This window comes from Hippocampus guttulatus, chromosome 13, assembly GCF_054856545.1.
Source record: "Hippocampus guttulatus isolate MCC_2025c chromosome 13, RoL_Hgut_1.0, whole genome shotgun sequence".
NCBI classification, from domain to species: domain Eukaryota; kingdom Metazoa; phylum Chordata; class Actinopteri; order Syngnathiformes; family Syngnathidae; genus Hippocampus; species Hippocampus guttulatus.
Window position 1 is genome coordinate 1,791,769 of NC_141273.1, and position 13,199 is coordinate 1,804,967.

The 13,199-nt window shown below is 41.9% G+C and overlaps 2 protein-coding genes across 2 annotated transcripts in view; both read right to left on the reverse strand.

The window, feature by feature from the left end:
- Positions 1 to 3,062, reverse strand: part of lingo2b (leucine rich repeat and Ig domain containing 2b) — a 53,728-nt gene extending 50,666 nt beyond the window's left edge. Inside the window, exon 1 of the mRNA XM_086126594.1 lies at positions 2,942 to 3,062. The gene's annotated coding sequence lies outside the window, so the exon portion shown is untranslated. The remainder of the gene's footprint in view (positions 1 to 2,941) is intronic.
- Positions 1 to 3,084, reverse strand: part of c9orf72 (C9orf72-SMCR8 complex subunit) — a 78,932-nt gene extending 75,848 nt beyond the window's left edge. Inside the window, exon 1 of the mRNA XM_086126599.1 lies at positions 2,942 to 3,084. The gene's annotated coding sequence lies outside the window, so the exon portion shown is untranslated. The remainder of the gene's footprint in view (positions 1 to 2,941) is intronic.
- Between the last annotated feature and the right edge of the window lie 10,115 nt (positions 3,085 to 13,199).

Here is a 13,199-nt window from a genome sequence, read left to right on the forward strand (position 1 = left end):
GTGTCAAACTTATTTTTGTCACGGGCCACTTTGGAGGTGCGTCTTCCCTCGGAGGGCTGTTATGACAGTGAAACCACAAAAACGTTTCATCGTCTCATTGCACTCTTACTTGCAAACAACAAATTAATGGATTACTTAGTCAAGTCAACTATAATAGTTTATTCAATTATTGTTCAATCGAGTGTAAACAGGGTAATATACAGTATATATATCAGCGTTTGTTATACATGACAATTTGACCTTTCAGGAGAGATTTTAGCAAGGATCATGCAAGTTGGCACGTGTTTTGCTTTCGCGGGCCACATAAAATGATGTGGCGGGCCAGATCTGGCCCCCGGGCCTTGAGTTTGAGACCTGTGGTGTAGTTGGTCAAATAGCTGATGTTGATGCAGCGGACGCTGGATCAATGCTCACATAGTACCACAATATCAACCATGTTATTGACTGGTGATCATTTCCAGTGTGCATTCAGCCGCGATCTACCGTTCCCGTGACGATAAGCTGTCCAGAAAAAATATGGATGGATGGAATTTGTGAATTTATTATGTAATGAAATAGTTTCGAAATGCATTTAATTAGTACTTAGAGGGCGTGAGAATGGAATTATTGTTTTGACAGTCTCGGTGTGGTTCAAGGAAAAATCCTGAAAGGACAGTTACAATTGCATTTACTTTTCAAGTGAGTATTTTTACAGAGCAACTCAATACTACTCTCATCAACTAACAAGGCACAGAAGAAGACTGAATTGTCAGCAAAATCTGACTTTACCCATTCCTCCAATCAAGTTGCATTTCAAATAAATCTGTGTTGTGTACTCTTCATTCACACCGGATGAGAAAGCAAAGGTAGAAAATCCCCTCCAAAATAAATTCGGACATTAAATCAATCATAAAATAGAGAAATGAGATCAAATATGATGTAATCACACTTGTTGCTGCCTGCCGGCTTCTGACAATCATGCAAAAGTAAATGACTTTTTTGAGGGGCGTGGGGGGGGGGGGGTGATTTTTATTTTTCACTGTCAGTAAGCACTAACTAGCACAAGTACTGCACGTACTCGACATACTGCATGTTCATAGGAACAGTAGATGGTGCATTGCTAAATTAAGCCTTGGTGGTCGGCTATAATTCTTGGAAAATTAATCAACAATGAATAATAGGAGAGGCCCCTTGCTATAAACAGTGGCATTGATTTCCTTTTCTTCTTTTTTTTTTTTTGCAACATTCGCACCATCTGAGACCAGAAAAAGTGCCGTCTTGGCAGGCGCGTTAGCTCATTAGTGTAGTCATAAAGTATCTTTTTTTTTGGGATACAGCTTGTATCGAACATACACAAATGAGGCAAAGAATTTATTTAAGAACAACTGAAGGATCATAGGGGCCCGATGTCATGCAAGCGGTTCTAACGCACGTCTGCTGATGGCGGGAACAGCCTCCCGTGACAGAAATATAACCGCGGCCAGCCCTACAAGTTGCTGGGAATGGAAAAAGAGAAAAAAAAAGGTTGCGTGCGAAGGTTGAGGAAACCAGCGAGGCAAGCGCAGCGGGAAGAGGAGAAAACAAACAATAGGATGAGGGAAACGCTCCTTACCTGCCCTTCTTCCCTCCGTCATCTCCTTCCCATCCCCCCCCTTAACGAGAGAGAGTTTTCTCTCCTCCTTCCTATCCCCTCTGGTTTCGCACCATCTCCGGGGACCAAACACACCCCTGTCCGGTTGCCATGGAAACGCCTCACACAAGCTCTCACGGATGCACCCCCTCGCTCTATCTTGCAGCGGTAATGCCTGCATCCTCACTCTCCTCCATTAGCATCCCTCTCGTTTAGAAACGGCACGCTTGTCAAAGCCGTGACGTACCACAAAGTCCCTGCACCTGCATACATTGGTCCCCCCCCCCACCCCCCTTCCCCTCCAAAAAGTAGATAAAAGCTGCATTTAAATCACAGGAAGATAAACTAAAATGTTTGCTCAGGGTTACAACATCAATTTTCAAAAACTGGTTTTGAGCATCCATGTTAGTTCTCCCATCAACCTGATTCGGCCTTCTTGAGAATAGAATAATCCAACTTCATTTGCACACGATTACCTCACCACACCGCTTCCAATTGAAGCGCGGGAAGTGAGACGGGAGACAGTAGCCGAGTCCCTCAGCTGGGACATAACTCATTTATAATTCATTCCGATTTCTCCTACTTAAAGTCAGCATTGAGGTATGTTTAAAAAAAAAAAAAAAAAAAAGCAAGGCTTTTAGATCCTGGCGCACTCAGGGGGGGGCGACAATAAAAGCAGAGTGCTACTTTGCTGCAGGGCCACTTTGACTCACGCTACTGTAGCAACTTCATATGTGTCATCCTGGCCGTGCACCTTCGGGAGGATTCTCGCTGTCATCATGTCATTGCCTCCAACAATCATTGGAGACTCTCCTCGCATCCATCTCACTTCATCCAACCCCCCCCCCCCCCCTCCTCCACCCACATTTTACACCTTCTTCTCCTCATTTCACACCACTTGACTGATTACCTTTTCACCCACAGAAGCCTGAAAAAGAATTCTTATCACACACACAGACAAAAAAAAAAAAATCTCACAGTTGAATGCGCCGCAATCGCCTTCCCACAAAATCTTCCCAACTGAGGTAGAGCATGTTGTCTCCTTTCATCGGCGCAGAAGCCACGAGGACCTCATAAAGGCTGTTTTTAAATATTAATACATTTATTATGCTGTAAATTACTTTCGAACACCCGTTGGCCGGAGAAAGACGACATCCATTCGTATTGCTGATGAAACCAAATGTCAATACCTTTTTCCCTGCTGAGTTAACAGTTGATAGTGAGTCATGCCGGACAGGATTGTGCTTTATCCTGGCTTGAATATTAAAACAAATCCTAAAAAAGGCATTCAAAGAATTAAAAGCAGTTCAAAAAGAGTGTCGCCAATCTTACCTTGTTACCTGCTCCTCCGCATGGCAAAATCCACCTTTACATCACAGATTGGAAGTCCGAGGCTCGTACGCGCGCGCGCGCACATGCACACACACACGCGCACGCACGCACACACACGCACACCCTCGAACACTTGCACAGTCTAAGAATGCAATCAATCCTCTGTCTGTGTTGGTCTCCTTGCACCTCCGTGGAAACAACTATGTTCACAAAATTCTTTTCTCTCTGATTTATTTTCTCTTATGTGGTCTTCTCATCAGTTGCCCGCCAGCTCATCCCTCATAGAGGCTGCTCCACATTTTGCAAGGCATCCGCACAGTACTGGATGACAGTGGGGAGAAAGAGAGAGAGAGAGAGAGAGAATTATAAAGCCAGCAGCAGGAAGACTGATGTGTTTATACCTTCAGAGTAAAAGCCTGAATTCAAATGAAACGCCATTGATAAATGCAGAATAGCTCACATCAGGCCTATAATGGCCAATCTCAAGCACCGGGAAAATTCCTGGCAGGCCAAACTGGTTTATGTGCTGCTAGCGGCCGCCATTCGAGCCTGTGGGCTCATCGTGGAATCGGCAAAGGCAGTGTGCCTTCGGCAGTCCTGACTATCATATCGCCTTTCTTCCGTTTTGTATGGAGAAGGTACAATGCACCCAGACAGTACTCACAACGTTCACTTTTGCTACATGGTTTATTTACAGCAGTGGTTCTTAACCTTGTTGGAGGTACTGAACCCAACCAGTCCAAATGTACATTCGTGAAAAATTGAAAAAAAAAATTTTTTTTTTTTTTACAAATTCAAGACATAAAAAAAAACATTAAAACAGAAAAAAGTAAATGAAATTTCAAGACATAAGTATACGTTTTTTTTTAAAATCGTGCACAAAATGAACCGTGCATGACGTACTGTACTATCATGACAGTCACACGTTGACGACGGAGCAAACTAAATTTCCCGCAGCACTGATGGGACAAGCAATGTCACGTGATCATCTGCAGCCAGGGATGGCTTGAGCGGGCGTGTCATAGCCAATTGACATATTGAGTCGGGTGTGTCTTAACCTCCATGGCAGAGGCTCTGTCGAACCCCTGAGACCGATTCACCGAACCCCTGAAACAAACAGCACACACAAACATAGCTCTCCAGCAAAGACTCTCATTACCCACTTGTTTATTTAAAGATGAACATTATCCAGGCAGGCGAGACGAAGCCAGAATCAGGAAAACGTGGAATAATAAACAAATAAAGTGCACAATTCCAAATATATGATAAAACAGGTCGTGGGAAATCCACAAATCCTTCAGAATCCTGAATCAAAATGCTCTTTTTATGTCACAATCAATTCATCCATTTTCCGATCCGCTTCATCCTCATTTGGCTCGCCGGTGTGCTGGAGGTGATCTCAGCTGTCTTCGGGTAGTAGGCGGGGGACACCCCGAACCGATCGCCAGCCAATCGCAGGGCACACACAGCCGAACAACCGTTCACGCTCACACTCACGCCTAGGGACAATTTGGAGTGTTCCATTAACCTGCCATGCATGTTTTTGGTCACGTGGTCATTTGCTTCGCTCCTCATAACGATGAGCAGGATGTAAGGAAGTTGTCTCCTCATGACGGTATCATTTTAGACCTCTGCCAAATTGTTGAATTTTCACTTGGTGAATTGCAAATAACTTTGACCAATAGCCATAAACATAAGTGATTTCCATCTTGACATTTTGGATTGATAAACAGGAAACATTAGCCCTCTATAGTAAGCCTCAAGTCATTAAACATAAGGAAGATGACATTTTCTAACTCGAAATGTCAGATGAAGAGACGAAATTTAATTTCAGAGTGCCAGCTCTGTCTCCAGCGGCATCCCCAGCTTAGTCTGGGTGGCAGTAATCATGTTACTTGAAGTAAGGGTCACTTCATTGTCATGATTTACTCTGTACTCGTGAGTAAATTTGCATCACTATTTTTCTTTTCAGCCGACTCACCACGTAATTGTTTTTGCAACTGACACGTTTTCGTTTTTTGATGCAAAAAAAAAAAAAAATCATCTTGCAGTTTTATTAGTTCCTTGTCGGCACGCAAGCAATTGTCTCTGAATAAAATCTCATTCAAATATGAGAATGAACAACTGAGCCAATCGCCAACAGCCAATAGCCAATAGCTTTAAAAAAAAAAAAAAAACAAGTGGAAAATACATTAATCATGAATAGCTCTGAGGTAGAAAACAAACAATAACAAAAAAAAAACACCAGCAGCCTATCTGAGACCTGCATTGACATAAATTAGGAGAGGCTCACATAAATGTTACATTCTTGGGGACCATCAAGCTTCGAGGGTCAATTGTACACTCATGTACAAAAAGGCGGAATCAGACACCCTCCAAAATTCAGGTATCCAAATTTAATGTATATATATATATATATGTATATGTATATATACCACCTTCGATGGGAAACACCTCCGAAGGTGGTGGAGAATGACAGAGCGAAGATCCTGTGGGACTTCCAGATCCAGAGTGACAAGATGGTAATGGCGAACCAACCAGATATCGTGATCATAGATAAAGGGCAGAGGAAAGCCGTTGTAGTGGATGTAGCGGTCCCAAGTGATGGAAACATCAGAAAGAAGGAACACGAGAAACTCGAGAAATACCAAGGGCTCAGAGAGGAGCTGGAGAGAGCCTGGAAGGTAAAGGTGACAGTCGTGCCCGTGGTGGTCGGAGCACTCGGGGCGGTGACCCCCAAACTAGATGAGTGGTTGCAACAGATCCCGGGAACAACATCGGACATCTCAGTCCAGAAATGTGCAGTGCTGGGAACAGCAAGGATACTGCGCAGAACCCTCAAGCTTCCTGGCCTCTGGTAGAGGACCCGAGCTGAATGAGGGACGGACACCACCCGAGGTGGGGTGAGACGAGGAATTTATATATATATATATATATATATATATATATATATCTCCATCCATCCATTTTCCGAACCGCTTGATCCTCACTAGGTTCGCGGGGGGTGCTGGAGCCTATCCCAGCCGTCTTCGGGCAGTAGGCGGGGGACACCCTGAATCAGTTGCCAGCCAATCGCAGGGCACACAGAGACGAACAACCATCCACGCCCACACTCACACCTAGGGACAATTTAGAGCGTCCAATCAGCCTGCCACGCATGTTTTTTGGAATGTGGGAGGAAACCGGAGTACCCGGAGAAAACCCACGCAGGCCCGGGGAGAACATGCAAACTCCACACAGGGAGGCCGGAGCTGGAATCGAACCCGGTACCTCTGCACTGTGAAGCCGACGTGCTAACCACTGGACTACCGGGCCGCCTATATATATACTGTATATATATATATATATATATATATATTGGATTGGATTGGATTGGAAAAACTTTACTGTCTTTTTTGTCAAATGTACTGTATGTGTAACATACAGCACAGATGAAATTTCTTCCCTCTCAACATAAGACAAGAGGAGCCGCTGCGGGTGTCCGAGCCGCTATCAAAAGAAATATATATATATATATATATATATATATATTCACTTTACCTGATTTTGCTATTTCCAGGTATGCATTTGAGTTCCTGCAGCTTCTTTAAGCCTGGAGCAATTCTATTACTGTCTTTTCATCGGTTTCGAAGGAACATGTAATTTGATAATATTCTGTCATACAGCGCACCACAGTACACTATTTCTCATGTTAAGGTATTCTAATAGCAGGGGTAGGAAACTCCGGTTCCTTGAGAGCCATATCCTGCCTGTTTTATATTCCTCCCTACTGCAACATACCCGATTCAAACGATCAGCTCACCAGCAAGCTCTGTAGAAGCCTGAAATGATTATGTCGGGAGGGATTTAAAAACAGGCAGGATATGGACCCGCAAGTCCCTCCCCTCTGTTCTATAATCATCTTCAGATTGATCCTTTCAACATCCTTTTGATGCCGTTCATTACTTTTGTGGTAACTTGTGGACGTGATGTTTTACTGTACATGTATACGTTTCAAAGGTCAGACATTTAAAGTTCTTCCCTCATAGAGTGTAAAGATGATCTAGCGGTGATCCTATGCATGTCGACCTTTAAGGAAACCCAGCGGTTGGCAAATGTCCAGATTGCGCAATTCAGCAATTGGTTTAATTTGCCAAACCTGGGAGTGCCAAGGTTGATCTGTTTGGGACCAACAGGTGGCTCTGTCGGACTCCTCCTACGGCGGCACACATGCCCGACCACTCGGTGTCGGGTCATTGTTTCTGTCACTGTTTTCTGTTGTTGCTGCTGTCACAGCTTCTGTTGGTTAGTGTTTGTGCCTTACTGTCATGGATGTTTGTTTGTATTGCCTTCACCTTATTTTTGCATCTGCCATGGGTTTTTGTTTGTTACTTTTGATTCTTGATTTAGTCTGTTCTAGATTTAGTTTTCTCATTGTTTTGTTAGTACAGTTTGTCAAGTTCACACTGCTTCTTTTTTGGGGGGTCCTCCACCACCACTGTCGTGACAGGGTTAAGTATTGTACAGCGGTACCTCTACTGACGAACGTCTTTCGATACAAAGTCTTCAAGTTACGAAACACCTCAACAGGAAAATATTGCCTCTTGTTACGAAAGAAATTTCAAGATACGAAAGGTAAAAATACAGTATGGGCAGCTGTTCACGGATCCGAGTTTCCTGAACGCAACATCCTTAGAGATGCTCTGCCATTGGCTATTACCAAGCATCATCCTGGCATCCCATTGGCTAAGAGGGATGTATGGGTCTGTGTGTCGATAGATCGATAGCGTCCTCGTCATTCGCCCCACGGGCCATGAGGCATTCCGATAGTTTTACGTCGTTCACTATGCTGATGTTTGCCTTGGACATTTTCGAAAGATTGTTAAAAGCCAACAACAGCAAAAGCCCTTGGATCAGTTAGTTCTTTACAAAACGCCGGGCAAAACCTCAAAAACATGAACTAAAGAGCCCCTCCCCCCGCCCGTGAGGACGCAGTTAAAAGTTGTTAAATGACCATCATTTTTATTTTTTACTCGATTATTTGGGGGGGGGGGTTTACATTATGCACAACTCTCATTTACTGCGCAATAATCTAATTGTAACATGTATTTGTTACATATTTTGATGCATTTTTATGTTTTAGAAAACATTTATGTCTGAATTTTGGGGGGGGCTTGGAACGGATAAGGGCATTTTCATGGAAAAAGCATCTCTACTTACAATTTCCTAGTATAAAACTTCTTCCCGAACCAATTAATTTTGTAAGTAGAGGTACCACTGCACTAGCAAGCAGGATACCCCAATTACCGCCCTCAGTCTGCCGTCACCACAATGCAGTCCAGGACGTGCAGAGGAAAATTGATCGATGGCTGTTGACTATTTGGGTTTATGTTTTGAATATTGCAAAATAAATTGTGGCATTTGGCATTTACCTCGTTCACTGTACTGTGTGTGTGTGTGCCCCAAAGGAGCAAATAAACAATAACGAAGCCAATAGATTTAAATCATGCTGTGGCGTCCTTTATTCAGTCCTGCACATCCATTTGTGTGAGAATTAGTGACAACAGCCATGAATAAGTGACAATTGGCTCAGGGGTAGGCGTTAAATAGTTGGAGGTTTCATTAGTTTGTCCATGCAAGCCAAGTGCATGAGGATAATCAAGAGCAGCAATATCACAAAGCATTTAAAAGTAGGTAGTGTGTGTGTCATTTTTTTGTTTATAATGTACAATGATATCTTTTTTGATGCTCCCCCTTTTTTTTTTAAAATTGACATACATATTTTTCCTCTCTCCCACAAAGTGCAAATGTAATTTGGTTTTATGCAAAGTGCACCTGCAAACAATTTGGAATTCAGTTTCCACCCGTAATTCAACCAATGCCTGGAAGAAGAAGAAGAAGAGGCACTGAATTGTTCACAGAACTTTTTTTTTTTTCCCGCAGGGCAATGTTTCGATGCTTGTGGAGCACATTTTATGAACGTACTCAATCTTTTATTGTTCAACGTATGTAGCAGTCTGTTTGTTTTTTTTCTTTCAATTTACACTGTCAATTATTCATGCGCATTTAAAATCCATGGAAACCTTAGCGATGACCTCATTTCAAGGCAATATCCAGCACTTACGACATAGCCGAGGCTACAGTCTTTTGAAGTTAGGAGGCATCACTGTGACACTTTGTTCCACAACCACAGACAAAACGCGCAATGATGAATTGCAAAAGATTGTGTGGAACACACCATATATTCTCAAAGTGAAAATGATTTCCCACAACACAAACTACATGATGCTCATTTGTCACAGATGAACGATGCAATGATTACAAGCAGGAAATAATTCAATGCGAGTTTGAGCGCAAGCAAGGTGGAACATCACCAAAATCATTAGTTCTCCTTCATGGGAACTTTGCCATTTGTGTCCTCACCACCCTTTTAAAAATTGCAAGGAAGCACCTGGTGTTTTTATATCCCAAGTTTTACATAAACATTCACACTGTGTGGATGGTTCTTACTCAGTAGAAGTAATTAAATCCCTAACAAGTGTTCTAAAAGACACCGGAGTGTAATTAAATGCAATTAACCAGACATGTAATAAGACAGACCAGGAGAGGCACACTGAGACCTGAGGACAGATGTATGGCACTCGATATTGTACAAAACTCATTACTGTGTGAATTAAGATAGATCACACAAAATGTCAATATGTCCAACAATAGCCAAATCCCAAATGGCAGAGTGAAAAACAAACTAGCCAAATAGAAACTACGTTAAGGCAAATATCATTTGGAATGGAGGAGAGACTTTTATCGCCTCACTGTACATGCACTGAAAAAAAAAAAAACATCTATTGAAAAAAGATTTTTTTTCAAGATTGCAAACACCATGAATGCATTTAAAATAATGAACGTCACGTGACCAATCCCGGTAAAGGGTTTCGCGCAGGGGTGCCCAATACGACGATCGCGAGGGGTGTTGAGGGAGACAAAAAATACAACAGCCCAAAATATTTGTGTGTCTCTGTGCGTGTTATTAATATGATATATTCTTGTGTTAGTGCACACTGCATCCTTAGCATCCTTTCACAAAAAGTATTTAAAAAATAAAATAATAACGCCGGTCACCTTTAAATGAAAGTGGCGGGTGACCTGCATCACCGGACGTTGTTGCAGCTTGCAATCAGAGCTGTTGCGCTCTATCTTGTATTGTTATTATTATTCTCATTCAGAGTTTGTTTCGTGTACAATTCACCGAGGGCACTGGAAAAGAATGGGAATCTGGACGGACGAGAGAAGCATTTTAAAAATGGTACACGTGAGCTACGATAGTTGACACGCTGCAAAAGTGCGTCCCGTGGCTCCGCGTCAGGTCTCGACTGAGGTAGATGGTCATTTCCTTTTCACAAACCCATAAACTTTTGTCTACTTTATTTTTCTGTTTCGTTCATCTTAGGGGCCGTTATGGCTGTTGCACATCATGCCATGCGTGTGTAAGTGCGTGCGTATGCGGTAACCAGTCGACCGCCGGAGGGACCGCGGGAGGTTGGTTGATCGAAAAGTGGATCTTCGGTCAAAAAAGTTTGGGCACCCCTGGGTTAGCGGATTTTTGTATGCTATCAGAACTAGAATAGCTACATGTCAATGACAACGCATTACATCAAACACACACGCATACACACACACACACACACACACTCGGTAGCTTCATTCATTCATTTTCCGAACCGCTTCATCCTCACTTGGGTCGCGGAGGGTGCTGGAGCCCATCCCAGCTGTCTTCGGGCAGTAGGCGGGGGACACCCTGAATCGGTTGCCAGCCAATCGCAGGGCACACAATTTTTGTGTGTGCTAATGCTGGCTTCCAGACACAACTGTCCCTTTGTCAGAAATGAAATCAGACATCAGTCAGAAAGTGCTTCCTTTTTAGGTGCTCATTTATCACCGCCCGTGCTTCCATGAACAGGAGTTTTGCATCGTAAGATTTTGGGTGAAACGCGCCCGAACTTTCGGACTAGCTAACACGGGCCAAGTCATAACACTTCATTACCCACAATGCTTTTGTTTTAATCACGGAAGACCCGGATTACCACTACTGCGTTCAGCGGTGCAGTGGTAGCGACCACACTGAAAATAAGAAAACGTCTCCAGTGTTGTGCCTCGAACCAAGTGTAGTCATCCAAAATGATGTCGACACACAAAACCATAGAGAGACTTCCGCGCAAGAAGGACCAACAGAATCAACATAGCCTGACTGCTGTGTTCAAAGCAAACTTGAGAAGTATGAAACCATGGTTTAAATCCACTCTAGGCTGAGTACTACTTTACCTTAGATGTGCACTTTATAATTTTACATTGCTCTGTTTTGATTCCATAGAAAGAGCTGTTAAAGCAGCTGTTGTGTTGCAAAATATTTTTTAATAACTGCTCCAAGTGAAAAATGTTCATGTAAAGTTGAAATTGTTATTTCAGTAAATATTTGCATTTTGCACATAGAAAACTGATTCATGATTCCATGTTGATGAGAGAGCATTAAAATGGGGGAAAATGGGACAAAAAATATCAAACGAAATTCAGAAGCGATAAAAAATGCGTGCGTAATCATGATTAACTTTTAGTTAATTTGAGTTAATTATGACAGTTGCATTTTTAATTAGATTAAATATTTTAATCGTTTGACAGCTCTAATATATATATATATTTGTATAAAATGTATAAGTTTGGTTAGGTTAGTGAATAAATAACAAAATACAGTAAACATATACATGTAGTAATATATGTGTTGCTCTATGTGACTCGCTGTTGTTTTGCTGACTTTCGCCGCCTCTCGCGGACCTTTTGCGGACATTTTACGGCTATTTTTATTTTATTTTTTTTGTGATGAATGCTTTTCAAAAATCCGCGATGCACTGAAACCGCAAAAAGTGAACTGCAAAGTAGCAAGGGATCACTGTATACGTTTCTAATGAGTTAATCTTCATGTACAGTAATCCCTCGTTTATCGCGGGGACCAAAACCGCCCGCGATAGACGAAAATCCGCGAAGTAGCGAACCCCCCGTATAGGTATATGCACGTGTATGAGTATAAATAATATTTATAAGGCCAAATTTAATGGTATAAATGTATGTTTGTAGTAATTAACATGACTTAATGCTATATGCTAATATATTTTAACATGTATAAGTTAGGTTAGGTTAGTGTATGAATAACGAAATACAGTAAACATGTATATGTTGCTCTATGTGACTTGTTGTTTTGCTGACTTTCACTGCCTCTCGCGGACCTTCTGCAGACTTTTTGCGGCATTTTCGCTTTTTAATTGTTTTATTTTTTATGAATATGTTAGAAAAAATCGGCGATGCACCGAGGCCGCGATAAACGAACCGCGAAATAGCGAGGAATCACTGTATTACTTTTGCCAGATTCAAGTTCCCGGTAGTTCTGTGACCACCGTTGGGTGTTTTTTTTCATTAAAAGCAGGGTACTTTCAATTTTGTCCATGTGTGAAATATTAAACAACATCACATCCTTAGTTAAAAAAAATGGTTAAATGGTATATCTGGGTGTATACATATCGTGTAAAAAAAAACCCACAAAAAAACCCCTACCATTTGAACAGGGTCATGCACTTTGATATCCATTGAATCATTTTGGTGTGTGTCAAGAGAGCTGTCACTAAAAATAATTAATTTTAAATATTAACGTAAAGAACTGAAGAACCTTGTAAATGGGCAATACGAAACATTTGGAGACATGTTCTGTGTTGTTTCAAAATTCAAATGATGTTTCACTGCTGATTAGTCGATTGCTTCTCATCAGGAATCCTATGTGGAGATCAACTGACCTTTAAAGGTTGCTATTACAATTGCACCACTTAAACAAGGACCTCATCAGATGTCCGACAGCCATTTAGTGCTTCAACACCATCAAGCAACATCCACCAGTATTGAGTATGCCTGCTGGCTCCAAATACCGGTAGTCTTGCATCATGCGATGACATTTGTCTTATTCATTTTTAAAGCAACTGACGTAGAAATGAATCAAGACGTGAAGCTATGTTCTTCAAAGTAACCTTTTTCTTTCCATGTTGTATTTACACTGACATTTTAAAGGATTGTGGGGCGATGGTCAAGGGGGCCGGTGGATTTCACGCTAATGTCTAATGCTCATCTGGTTGGAGCCTTTTAGTGTATGACAATCATGTCAGCATATTTAATTGTCTGCGAGACAATGAGAATTTAGAGTTCAAAAAAATGTGTGGATTTGCAAAGAAAAACAATATTTTTT